The sequence below is a fragment of the Eptatretus burgeri genome, chromosome 4 (genome assembly GCF_056783735.1).
Source record: "Eptatretus burgeri isolate ZD-2024b chromosome 4, Ebu_testis_v1, whole genome shotgun sequence".
Classification (NCBI taxonomy): domain Eukaryota; kingdom Metazoa; phylum Chordata; class Myxini; order Myxiniformes; family Myxinidae; genus Eptatretus; species Eptatretus burgeri.
In genome coordinates, this window is record NC_140964.1 from 37610860 (window position 1) to 37623268 (window position 12409).

General features: G+C 41.9%; 1 protein-coding gene across 2 annotated transcripts in view; it reads left to right on the forward strand.

Annotated features, from left to right (window-relative positions):
- Positions 1-12409, forward strand: part of LOC147027827 (sodium/calcium exchanger 3-like) — a 102207-nt gene that overhangs the window by 30804 nt on the left and 58994 nt on the right. Inside the window, exon 1 of one of the 2 annotated variants that reach the window (XM_085877447.1) lies at positions 3444-3768. The exons of the other annotated variant lie outside the window; for it this stretch is intronic. The gene's annotated coding sequence lies outside the window, so the exon portion shown is untranslated. Of the gene's footprint in view, positions 1-3443; positions 3769-12409 lie in introns of those variants that run through there. 2 annotated transcript variants of the gene reach the window in all.

Genomic DNA, 12409 nt, shown 5'->3' on the forward strand with positions numbered 1-12409 from the left:
AATATTTCTGGAAGGTCATAAGAACCAACGAATAATCTGCAGAAAACCATCCCATTACATCAGAGTTGCAGATATATACTCAAGAGATCATGATATGTGTCCTTTTATGTCAAATACAAGAAAGTTTGTCTTCTGTGTAGACAATAGGCAAACACATTTGGCCTATGGGATTTGAACCTGGTTTCCCTGCATCGTGAGACATTGGTTCAGATGCGAACACTAACAGGCAAACCCAAGGGTCGATGTGTGTGATTGCCATGATGCAAGAAGCCTCACTTCATTAAGTCACAGGAAATAATTCATTTTTAAAATTGCGACATCACAATAGTCGAGCAGCAGCCATGATGTAACCACACCCAGTGGAGCAAAGATGTATGATACGCCAAACGGTCCAAGATGATGGAGGTTCATTCATGACCTCGCGGCAATGTTGACTTTACACTCATTAATTTGCATGAGCAGACGAGGTCAATCAACTATAATGGAGGGATGGATCTTGGTATATCAGCTTAATTATTCCATCTACATGTAGGAGATGTAGATGTTTTACCATCTACATGTTTTACCATGACAACAATAAACCATAGTTTCACATGCAGGGCGGTGATGCATCAATGTGTGCGACACCCATCGGATGGACATTAAGACGGAGGACATTTCCACCAGCACCGAGGGGGTTGGTGGACGTTAAAAATCCCACGTCTTTCATGAAGTTATCGGCGGCACCTTGAACAAATTCCAAACTCCTGCACAAACTGCTGTGAAGGCAATGACAAACCACCCAGTATAACCCATGACAAGAAACTACTTAGACAGCACCAACACTTTGGAAAGAGTATGATGGTATGATGATGATGATGATGATAATGATGATTGAGGACATACCATCCATGCTGGTATCGTTTATGAAGCGCTTCTTCAGGCATCTTTCATTCACACTCCTTCATCAACAAACAGGTGATAACATTTTTATGCCCGTTTCATCGATCGAGCCACGGACATACTGATCGACTCTCCCATGGAAAAGGTTATTGCCGTGCAACACCAAATCATGTAATAAAGGCTCACATATCAAATTCCATCGGAGTTGCGAAGCTTTAAAGTGTAGTTACAAATGCGGAAAGTTGAACATAAGGTTCGAGATTCATCGAGCTATTGTAGCCTGATTGAACAAAACAATCCGAAGAAATGACATGGTAAAATTTTAATAAACAAAAAAGACCGAATTTTCCTGTTAAATGTCGCTCAACTCAAACTACTCTCAACTTCCATGGAGAAAGAGATATCGCAGGAGGGAAACTTTACACTTCGATGAAATATTCACGCTCGTGTGTTTTTCCTTTACGTCTCGCACAGAGTTTCAAACGCACAAAAAAAAACAAAAAAAAAAAAACTCAACAACCAGCAGATATAGTCTTTAAAAGTTGCTTTTCGATTGAAAACATAATATACTGAAATGCAAAAGAAACTTACCACTTGTTTGAAATGTAATAAAATTGTAACAGTTCAAAATAAAACAAACCAACAATTGCTAATTGAAACATTGGCATTTTATTGATGACATGTCAAGTTTTTGACCAAGATACACCATCTTATGTTTGTTCTACAGTACAGAACAGCACAGGGTGCAATATCAGTCCCCTTTCAATAGCGTGTGTGGCCACCATTGTTTTGGATACAGGCAGTGCATCGTCGGCACATACTGCCTACCAGTCTTTGGATGGATTGCTGCTGGATTCTGTCCCACTCAGTCCTCAATGTCTGAAGCCATCTGACTTAGGACCATCTGCCTGTCCTGCCTTGCAGTGGTGACTCTTGGCCTCCCTGATCGAGGTCTGTCATCTGCAGAGTTGTGGAGGGTGTCTCTGTCCACCAGGGCCGATATCGTCTGGTGTGAACAGCCAAGGCGACGTGCCACCTCACGGTAGCTCAATCCGCCTTGCAGTATGCCCAAGGCACACTGCCGTTGATCCCTTGACAATCGTGGCATGTTGATTGAAATGCCCATTTTGCACTGGCCTTTTTAAAGCCAATATCAAGACATCACGTGCAGCTCATTAAAATCATCCCGTACCCCTTGGCTAATCACTGACAGTCAAAACGGCTGTTCAACTGCTGTGCTATGAAGTGACCATTGAAGGTTCAAGTGACCATCCGTGACCATTTTGTCTGACATTGAGGACACTATTGTCCACAAATAAGTTCACACATTTACTACATGCAGTGTTATTGTTGATATTTGAAAGTTTAAATGGTGGTAAGTTTCTTTTGCGTTTCAGTATATATTATCCAAATCTCAATGTGGGGTTGGTGGGAGAGCCTTGGAGGGCTGCACACTCCCCTTTGAGCTGTCTAGCATGGGTTTGAATCCTGACACAGCTATAAACTGCCACATTGGTGTTTCACATGCAAGGCATGGCAACAAAGTGTGTACCGTCCATCAGATGGACGTTAAGCCCGAGGACCTGTCTGCCAGCAGTAGTCGTTGGACGTTATAGAACACACGGTGTCTTTCACAAAGAGGAGGCGAGTACCTGAATGACTTCCAAACTGCTTCTCCAACTCTCGCCACTCTGCACTTGTCAATTGTACGGAGTATGTAAACAGCCCAGAGTTGAAGAGGGCCTTCATCCTGCAGTGGCCTGAGAACATGATGATGATGATGATGATGATGATGACAATGTTCATAGAGGCAGGACAAGGACATTAATATACATCAATGTACTTTATACAGGACAAGGACATTATTCGACACACGGCACGTGAAATTTGTACCTGCCAGGTGCACCTGCACCGAGACCGATGGGGTTGAGATGGAGCACCATTATAACAGTCCAACACGAGACTTCACAAAGAAAGCCAAAAATGCGATACAGTAAATCCATGCATTTAACATCCTCATTATAATTACGGTAATTTTACTAAAATACTCGCTTCCGGCGAAATGTCAACCCTTAATGCCTCTATTATGGTGTCGTTAATTACAGCATGTAATTCTGTCTGATCGATCGAGCTAAATTATATCTCGGTATAATACAATTAACTGGGAACAAAATGACATGGAACGAAGTGACCGATTAGATGAAACCAAAAGAATTTACACCAAAATAAAAATCTCAATCTCCTCCAATGTGAACCCTTTAGTGCTTTTTCACCCCAAACTTGTCCCCAAGTTAACCCATGTTTGAGGGGTTAATTAAAGCTTTTGTTTGTACCTGTATGTATCTATCTGTGGACATATTCGGATGATGAAGCATGCATGTTTTATCCACGAGAACATGAACCACACTCATCGTGGAAAGATAACTCATTTGCTCTGTTTTCTACACCTGCGTGAGAAGCCGTTTGTAAATCCCACTTGACCGTCGCTGGGAGCAACGCGTGACGACCGATGGGTCTAGGGGGCTAGACCCCGCCCACGACACCTGCCGCCTTACGGTCACACCCACTTGATCCACTACAGACATTTTCTCCAGTTCGCTTAGCCCCTTCGGCGGCTCATCCGAAGATCAAATAAAGTCCGCTTGCGGTCAGGTGAACGTGCAACAAGGATTATTTCATTTTTGCGCATTTAAAAAAAAACATCTTCGATATTGAGTGGTGTCCCAATGTGCGGTAAATTGCTTCTGAAACGCTTTTCTGGCCGCGTTCATGACCCGAATAGGTGGATCCATCACCTTGCAACACCTTTCCGCGCGGCGCTCTAAGCGCGGCCACGGCGAGCTGTAACCCCAACCTGCGCTGATCCTCTGTCACATTTTCTCACAGGTGAGATTCCGTATTTTCTGCACCCATCAGTCATTTTGTTTCTTTCTTATCTTCATTACCTTTTCAACATGATCACACAATTGTTCTTTACACTTTCATAACGGACTTGACGTTCCGAAGTAAGAGTGAAGATGATTTTATGTCACTCGGTCTCTTCCTCTTCAACTAGACGGTATTCATAGAATACTTACCCGACACAGTCTTGAGAAGAACTTGGTGTGAACCAAGTCTTCTGGTGGCAAATTATTAGTAATTAAAATAAATTCAATTCAAATCAAATGGAAGACCAAATAGGTACAGTCCTTCGTTGGAGTCATCAAAAGGAACCCGAATAAGCAAAAAGAAAAGAAGAAGTCATCAGGAGGAACCTGCAAGCACGGACGACTCTGGTTTCAACTGCTGCTCCTCTACCCTCAAACCCATCCATGCATAGCCAAGTGAGCCTCACTCAATTAAAAAAAAAAATAACGCATTCAAAAAATTAAATAATTCTGGCTGTCAGACCATGTGCCCGATCAGGTTGAAATTTAAGACATATTCCCCATCACTACTAAATCATAATTTTGAAGTTTCACGTCGATTGATGCAGCAGCTCGAGAGAATATTTTTAATTATTTACCTTCAATCCAATTTGGCTGACAAACCGTGACGTATGACATCAAAGTTGAGGAACATTTTGTTCCTCATGGATTGGCAGCCATACCTGTAAAGTTTCTCCTCGATCTGTTCAGCCGTTTCGGAGAAGAAGAATTTTTAAGGTTTAAAAAAGAAAAAAAATGGCTGCAGAACCATGTGACCGATGACGTCATAATTTTTCCTGTTGACCAATTTATCCTGAGATAAACCTCAAAAATTTTCATTCTGATCGGATGTAGCATTCTACGTATGCAATTATGACATCACTCCATGCGACAATTGAAAATTTCAATCCGCCAAGCGGTTCCAGAGAAAAGGGGACAACAAAATGCAGACACGTACGGACGTACAGATAACGTACGTACGGGACAGATCGCTTAACCCTACTTTTCTCTTCGCGAGCGCGGGCTAATAGCAAATAAAATCCAGAACCAGGCTGGATTCAGAACCCATGAAATTGGATGTTGTAGGTTCTCAGAAGCTTGTTGTAGAAGTTTATTTTAAACATACAAAACACCTTTGATAGTCCCAGGTAAACGTTTTTACCTGAATTTTCCATTTTAGCCACAAATTCAGGATATCCCCACAAAAAGAACTTTTCTCGTAAACAATCTCAACAGGATTCATAATTAATTTATTCAAGTAGAAAAAGCAGATTGAATGTTGGATTTGAAAACACATCGATTACACCGAATTAAATTAGTGTGTCGTATTTTTTTCAAAAATGAAATGAGGTTTTTGGAAAAAAAAAAAGGAGAAAAACAAACATTACTCAAACTGTCTCTTTTAATCACAAACCTTTGACGGTTTTTATCTTCACATAACAGACTAATTCATGTTCAGGTTCACCAAGCGTGCTGGTCATGTGTTCACAGTGGGGTTTTGGGGGGGATTTCAGCTGGGTTACCTTTTGACTTCTGTCAGGATACAGCCGTGGTAAGCTGAACTCTAACCACTGAGCTCAAGTATTCTGTAGACTTGGGCTTGGAATCGGATTGTCCCCGAGCAGTAAAGCCAAATAGTACACCACTGTTTTTTTTTCTCGCAAATTTTCCTTTTCTTCTAAATTAATTGATGCAATGGTGGTAAAGGACATTTCTCCACAATTTAGCAATTTAATTATTGTGATACAACTCACGATATAACAGACAAGAGTGAAAACATAACCTGCATCCACCTTCGGTGGTCTTTATAATCATAATATACACAATGATAAGAATCCGTGCCTGGTGTTGGCTTAACGATAAGGGTGGAGGACTTTGGATCCTCGGGTCCTGAGTTAAAATCTTGCTGAGTAGTTGAATTAATACCAGGTGGGGTTGACTCAGCCTGTCATCCTTCTGAGGTCAGCAAAATGAGTTCCAGCTTGCTGGGATTATTGGGCCATTCAAGTGTCCTGTGTTGGAGTGGCAACCCATCCAGGATTGTGCCCAATAGCCCAGGAGATTGCTTTGGCAGCACTGATGCTCTTTACAGAGTATGGTCCTGATGGATGGATGGATAAGAATCCCAAACAATTTGACACAAATTCGACGGAGCCCTAATGTGAGACATTCACTTTGAGTGTTAACCGTTACCTATAACACGAAAAGACTTTGGTTTTAGTCACTCAGAGAGGTTTTGGTGTTACATATACACCTGCAACACTAAGACCAAACTCTATTATGGTCACAAGCCCAAAATGACACACAACGGTGAAGGGAGAATGAAAGAGCAATGGAAAATAAGAAAGGAGTGCAAGCAAGGGCAGATATCACAATGGATAGATAAGGATCAGAGCGAAGAAGATGGTGAGGCTTGATCCCGTTGTTGGGTGCACTGCATGGCTTGGTCTCCACAGAAAGTCAGGTCCCACATCTCATGGGCGGATTCGGATAAGCACAGTGGGTTGCGTGCAGGGAGTAGTGAAGCACAATATCGAGGTAGGAGGTGCAGTAAGCACAATAAATTACCTATCCGTATTTTAGCACCTATTGGCACGCCCGAAGAAGGATGATAAAAGTATCTACGGTGATATCAATGTAGTCTGGTAAATCCGCAGTCAGGAATACTATGGCTCCTGGGAAGGAATTATCACATCAGCGAATAGGAATCAAAGTCTTAATCCATGAAGGAGACTTCATGGAGCAGATTGCAGCCAGATTTCATGTTTCAGCAGGAGCTGTATGCCAGACTAGTTCTGTGGAATATACATGGAACTATTATTGTCAATGATTAAAGAGAAGCAGTCATAGAAGAAAGTCTAAATTCTCCAAAAGTGATGTAAAGTAACTCAAGGTATGTTCTCTATGTAACCAATGAAAATCCAGTGAAGATCTTGTGAATGACTTTTTTGCATACAAAGTCAAGGCTTGTGGAAGATAGTGTAGTAGATAGTAGAAAAATCGTGCAAATTATGATACAAGCATCAAATTTGGCATTTCTGTTTTGCAGGGCCTTCTGATCAAATCTGCCCGATTGGCCGTTTGAAAATCCAAATTTTGAAAAATTTGAAAAAGAAATAAAACTTCAAAAAAAATTTGAAGTCACAGCTGGCTGAAATTCTTGAAGCACAAGTGAACATCCCAGACAGAGAACCAAGGGGAGATGCAGTCATCATTGATGGCTCAGCACTTATCAATGCCCTACCTCCACGCACTTCAAAGATATTTGATGACTATGCTAAAGAAGACACCATCCCAAAGGTGAAATCCTATGGTGCCAGGTACGAGAGGGTGGATTGTAGTGTTTGATGTGTACAAGAAGTCAAGTCTGAAGTCCGAGGCAAGGTCGAAAAGGGGGCAAGGAATCAGAAGAAGAGTGACAGGAACCAGTTAGACCCCAAGTAACTGGAGAAGCTTTCTTCGAGATGACAGCAACAAGACTGAGCTGTTTCACTTCCTTGCGGAAAAGATGTGTGAAGCACAGACGACAAGCACAGTCATTGTCCACAGGCAGGAAAAAGGAGGAACAAAATAGTGGATGTGAGCAGTGATTCTGGATTTTGGGATTTTCACCAGAAGGGGATTTATGGTGGACAGCATGCATCCTGCAGAAAACTGAAGGTGACAAAGCATGTAAAGACCAGAGGATGCAAGACCATAAAGGAGGCTGCAGAAAACAGAGAGACCACCGACTTGTCTGTGATGGGAAAGTGATAGACTCATCGACTCTGTTTTATTGCAAGAGATTCCAATGATCTTGAAAGCCTCGGTTACCATGGCGTCAAGTTGAGCAAGGTGTGAGGTAGGGGCGTCAGCCCAGATAGGAGAGCAGTACTCCAAACTGCGGATGGAGGTCTTGTAGGTGGATAGGAGTTCAGGTATGCCAAGGATGCCCAGTTGGCAACTGGCTTTGGAGGCCAACCTAGAAATTTTGGTTGCCCACAAAATATTATGGCTGACAGTGAGACCAAATAATTTGAGTGACTCAAGAGGGTTGTTAAGAAGTCGATGGAAGGTTGCCAGATGGTCATTTCGGAGAGAGAGAGGGAGAGTGAGAGTGTGATATTTGTCAGGACTGAAAGACATATTCCAAATGTATGACCAGTATGTGATTTTGTGAAAGTTCAAAGAAAGGGAAAAGCCTGTCTGTCTGAAGGATGAGGGATGTCATGGCAAAGGATGAAATCCTCAGCAAATAGAAAAACAAAGAATTTTCCAGAGAGTCAGAGAGGTCGTTGATAAAGATTAGGAATAGGACTGGGCCCAAAATATTGCCTTGGGCAATCTAGCCTTGATAGGAAGAGAAGACAAAAGGATTTTATTGAGAGCCACATGTTAGCTACAAGAATAGAGGATGTCAGTAAGCCATTGTGGAGTTGGCCTTGGATGCCGTAGGAAGAGAGTTTGGAGAGCAAGACAGGATGCCAGACTATATCAAAAGCTCGAGATTTGTTTGGAGAGACGGCCCTGATATCATGTCTGATATTGAGGGCCTCCATCCATTTTTGGGAGAGTAGAAGCAGTATGTCTAAGGAAGAATGACTTGGTCTGAATCTGAATTGGTGATCTGAGATGAGGTCATTGAAGAAAAGGTAGGATTTTATGTAAACTGCAATGATGGATTCCAGGATCTTGCTGATGATTGGAAGTAAACTGATAGGTCTGTAGCCAAGGTGATCAGTTTTTACACCTTGTTTATGTAATGTGGTGATGCTAGCTGACTTCCAAGTAGATGGAAGATGACCTCAGGTAAATGATATGGTCAACAGAGAAGAAAGAAGATGTGCAAGAGCAACAGAGCAGGTTTTCAGGACATGTGAGCTGATGCCATCCTGCCCAATTGCAGAATCAGAGTTGAGGGTTGCCAGAAACTTCATCACCTTCTCAGGTGAAAGAGACAGAGTCCAGGAGCAGTTGGGTACGACAGGGAAGGATGGGTACCGAGTGAGGGGTTGGAGACATAATATTTAGAAGCAAACACAGAAATGAGGCATTCAACCTTCTCATGAGCAGAGTCAGCTGTGGTGCCATTTGAAGTGAGGGAAGGGATGGAGGGGGAGCATACTCCGGAGATAAACTTAACAAGACACCGCTAAGTTATTTGGGAAGGATACAAGTTTGAAAGTTCATTTTTGAAGTTGGACAGATGTTGTTTTCTGGTTCTCCTGAGAGTGGACACACACTTATTGAGGGATTTTTCGAATGATCTGAGATTCCCTTCGGTCATGTTTGCTTTTCAGGAAGAAAAGACAAGTTATTTCAACGCAGGGAAGGATAACTGAAGTTGAGATGTGATGAATCTGTGTATAAAAAGAGAGTAGGTTTCTATGAGAAAATTTCCAGACTGAATCAATATCAGAGGTGGTACATATAGGAGACCAGTCCTGAAGTGAGATGGCTGATTGCAGTCCCTGCCAATCGACCTGAGTAAAGTACCAGACTCGCCAGCGTTGAGGCAGCTCTCTGAGAATAGCCAGAGAGATGTTATCTCTCACAAGTACAGGTGTTAATGTACAGGTGTGTCACAAACTTGCTGTAAGTACAGGTGTTAATGTTTGTTCAAAACCGTAACATACACGTTAGCATAAAGTGGTCTCAATGGATGCGTAGTGACTCCCAAACATTTGCTGAGGATAGGTAAATGTGGAGTCAATCAGGAATTTTTTTCAGCATTCACTGCAGAAGTAGGTTCTGGTTTTCGAAGAGTGAGATTTGAATATCTTCAGGAACCCGTTGAATCAATTCAGTCCAGCCAAACCCTTCTCTTCTTCAAAGGCATGAGATATGTTTCTCTAATCTGAAATTCTGTCATTGGTATGCTATGCATGAGGTATGCTAGATGTCTGAGTTCAGTCATCATCAGGGTAAAGAGTTGTTGTGCCATTGGCTTGATATTGGTCATATCCTCCTGGCCAAAGTCGGAGACTGCACTGAACGCCAAAAAGCAGAGGAAAAAGAAAATGGAAGGCAATATCCTGTTCCTGATTTTATCAATTGTGACATTTTGGCATAATAATTATTATTTATTAATCTATGAGTATCAAAATCAGTCAATATTTTACCGACATGTGGCCTAAAATGACTGATAAATTAAAAAAGGGGGATGCCTTCTTGAGTCGTCTTCATATTTATTGCACGATTCAACATCGAATGCATGTCTAATTTACTAGCAAGTTGGAATAGGCCCAACTTAAACAATTCTCGAAAACATACCTTTCATAGAAGCTTGTTTGATAATTCCAAACATATGCACCTTTCCGGTGTCGTCTGTGGTATGCTGTACACAGCAAATGCATTTCATTACCCCATGTGTTCATGCACCATAACCTCCATGGCCCTTCAATGATCTCTTTTGACTAATTTGTCTGTCGGTCTTCCAAATGTATGCACCAAGCTGTTTGTGGAAGGGGACAAAAACTTGTATGATTGTAGGTCTTATAGCCTGGTGTTGTAAGGGTATGTAATACAACAATGGATCACACATGATATAAACCCTACCATTATATCTGGCAGCACTAAATAAAACAAACTTTTTGCAGTATCCCTGTTCCCCCACCCTCCCCAAATTTGGTACAATGGAAGAAGTAGAAAGATCCGATTTGAACACAAAATAAAGTAAAAGGACACACGAACGAACAATAAATATGCTGCATTTCAATGAAGATGGCATGCATGATGTATTGTGAGTTGTACCCCTGTCGCTTGTTACGTCTGCCACAAAAGGTGAAGGAGGCTATGTTTTCACCCCTCTGTTTGTTTGTCTGTCTGTCTGTCTGTGTACAAGATATCTCAAAAAGTTATGGATGGATCCGGACGAAATTTGGTTGGCAGTTCCGTGTGTGACAATGATGAACTGATTAGATTTTGGTGAAGATCTGGATCCAGATCCAACAACTAGAATTTTTAAAGTGATTCTTCACCATTAAGAGATAGGGCAAAATGATATGTAGCACGATATCTCAAAAAGTTGTGGACGGATTCGGATGAAACTTGGTGGACACGTTGGCTGTGTGACAAGGAAGAATTGATTCAATTTTTGTGAAGCTCCGAATCCGGATCTGGAAATGAGAATTATTTATTTTTTACTTTTTAAAGAGATTCTTCACCATTGAGAGATTGGGCCAAAACGATATATAGCACGATATCTCAAATATCGGGCCCGATATGTTCTCGTGGATCAGGCATTAAATGGCGGAGGTATGTGCTCCACTGAGTGTCCTAGCTTTAAATGAATTATATCCTCCACACGACCAAGTAATACCTGTGTCCGAGTGGCGATCTGTCCAGAACTGTACTCCTTAAGCCCCTGTCACACCTTGACGATTTAGCCAGCACATGGCAACGTATCAAAATTTATCCAAAACGCTGGCGTACGCTGAACTATTGATATTTTTTCTCAGTTTTGGGCGTATAATAACGAGTTGGACATATGCATAACGTATTCGTAACGTACACAGAACGTTTCGATAACTTATAGATAACTTATACCAACGAATGCTTAGCGTGTTGTCGGCGTTCACAACTTATGCCCAACAATAGTCTAACTTATGCATAGCGCGGCAGCGTATCGCCGACGATCACGTGGCGTAGCCTATTAAAAGGCTGCCGCTTGACGATTCAAATCATAACTGCCTCCCGATCCATGGTCTCACCCAGTTCCTTCTCCTCCGTTCACCTCTTCTTCTCCTGGCTCTATTGGCACGCAACTAGTACCATGTCAAATCGATGAGGTCATATTGATGTTGGAAGACAGCTAGTAGGTATTGTCGTCTCAGCCTTGCCGGATCCTCCATCTCTCGGATGACATGGACATCTGCTCACCATGGAGTCTGAAACACTGATGGGTTCCTCCTGTGAACCCCATTTTATATATCAATTCCCCTAAACGCTGCCAATACGCCATTATACGGTAGCTGTAAGTTAGAAACACGTTCAATCAGTTCTGTGGTCGTCCGGAAGACGTCAAATACGTCTACATACGTCAATATGCGTTGGCGATACATTACACATAGGTTCAAAGCACGTTACTCATAGGTTAGAAATAAGTTTCGGGTACGCTAGACATTACCTTGACATATTTCGACTTATGAGTAACTTACAAGTAACGTGTGTCGACGTGTGTCAATGATCGCATAACGTGCCTACAACTTATGGCCAGTGTATGCGGAACGTGTGAGTCATACGCTGACATACGTCGAAAAATTTTGAGCATGCACAAAATTTCTCGACGAGTCGGCGTACTACGATGTATGCCAGTGTGCTTCAGCGTGCTCTTAACGTAGACAAAATTTACCCATAACATATTCGACGTGTGCCAGCGTATTTGCCAAATTTTTCATACATCGGCATACGCTGGCTAAAACGTCAAGGTGTGACAGGGCCTTAACCAATGAAACTGCCTCGGCAGCCATATGTATCTTTATGGCACAAAAGGAATGGTATTATTATTATTATTATTATTATTATTATTATTATTATTATTATTATTATTATAACACAGGGTTACACAGCCCATGCTCTGCATACAGGAAAGGCCTTGCATATCATACTTTCAGTGCACTTTCATTTTTAAGAGAATGTTA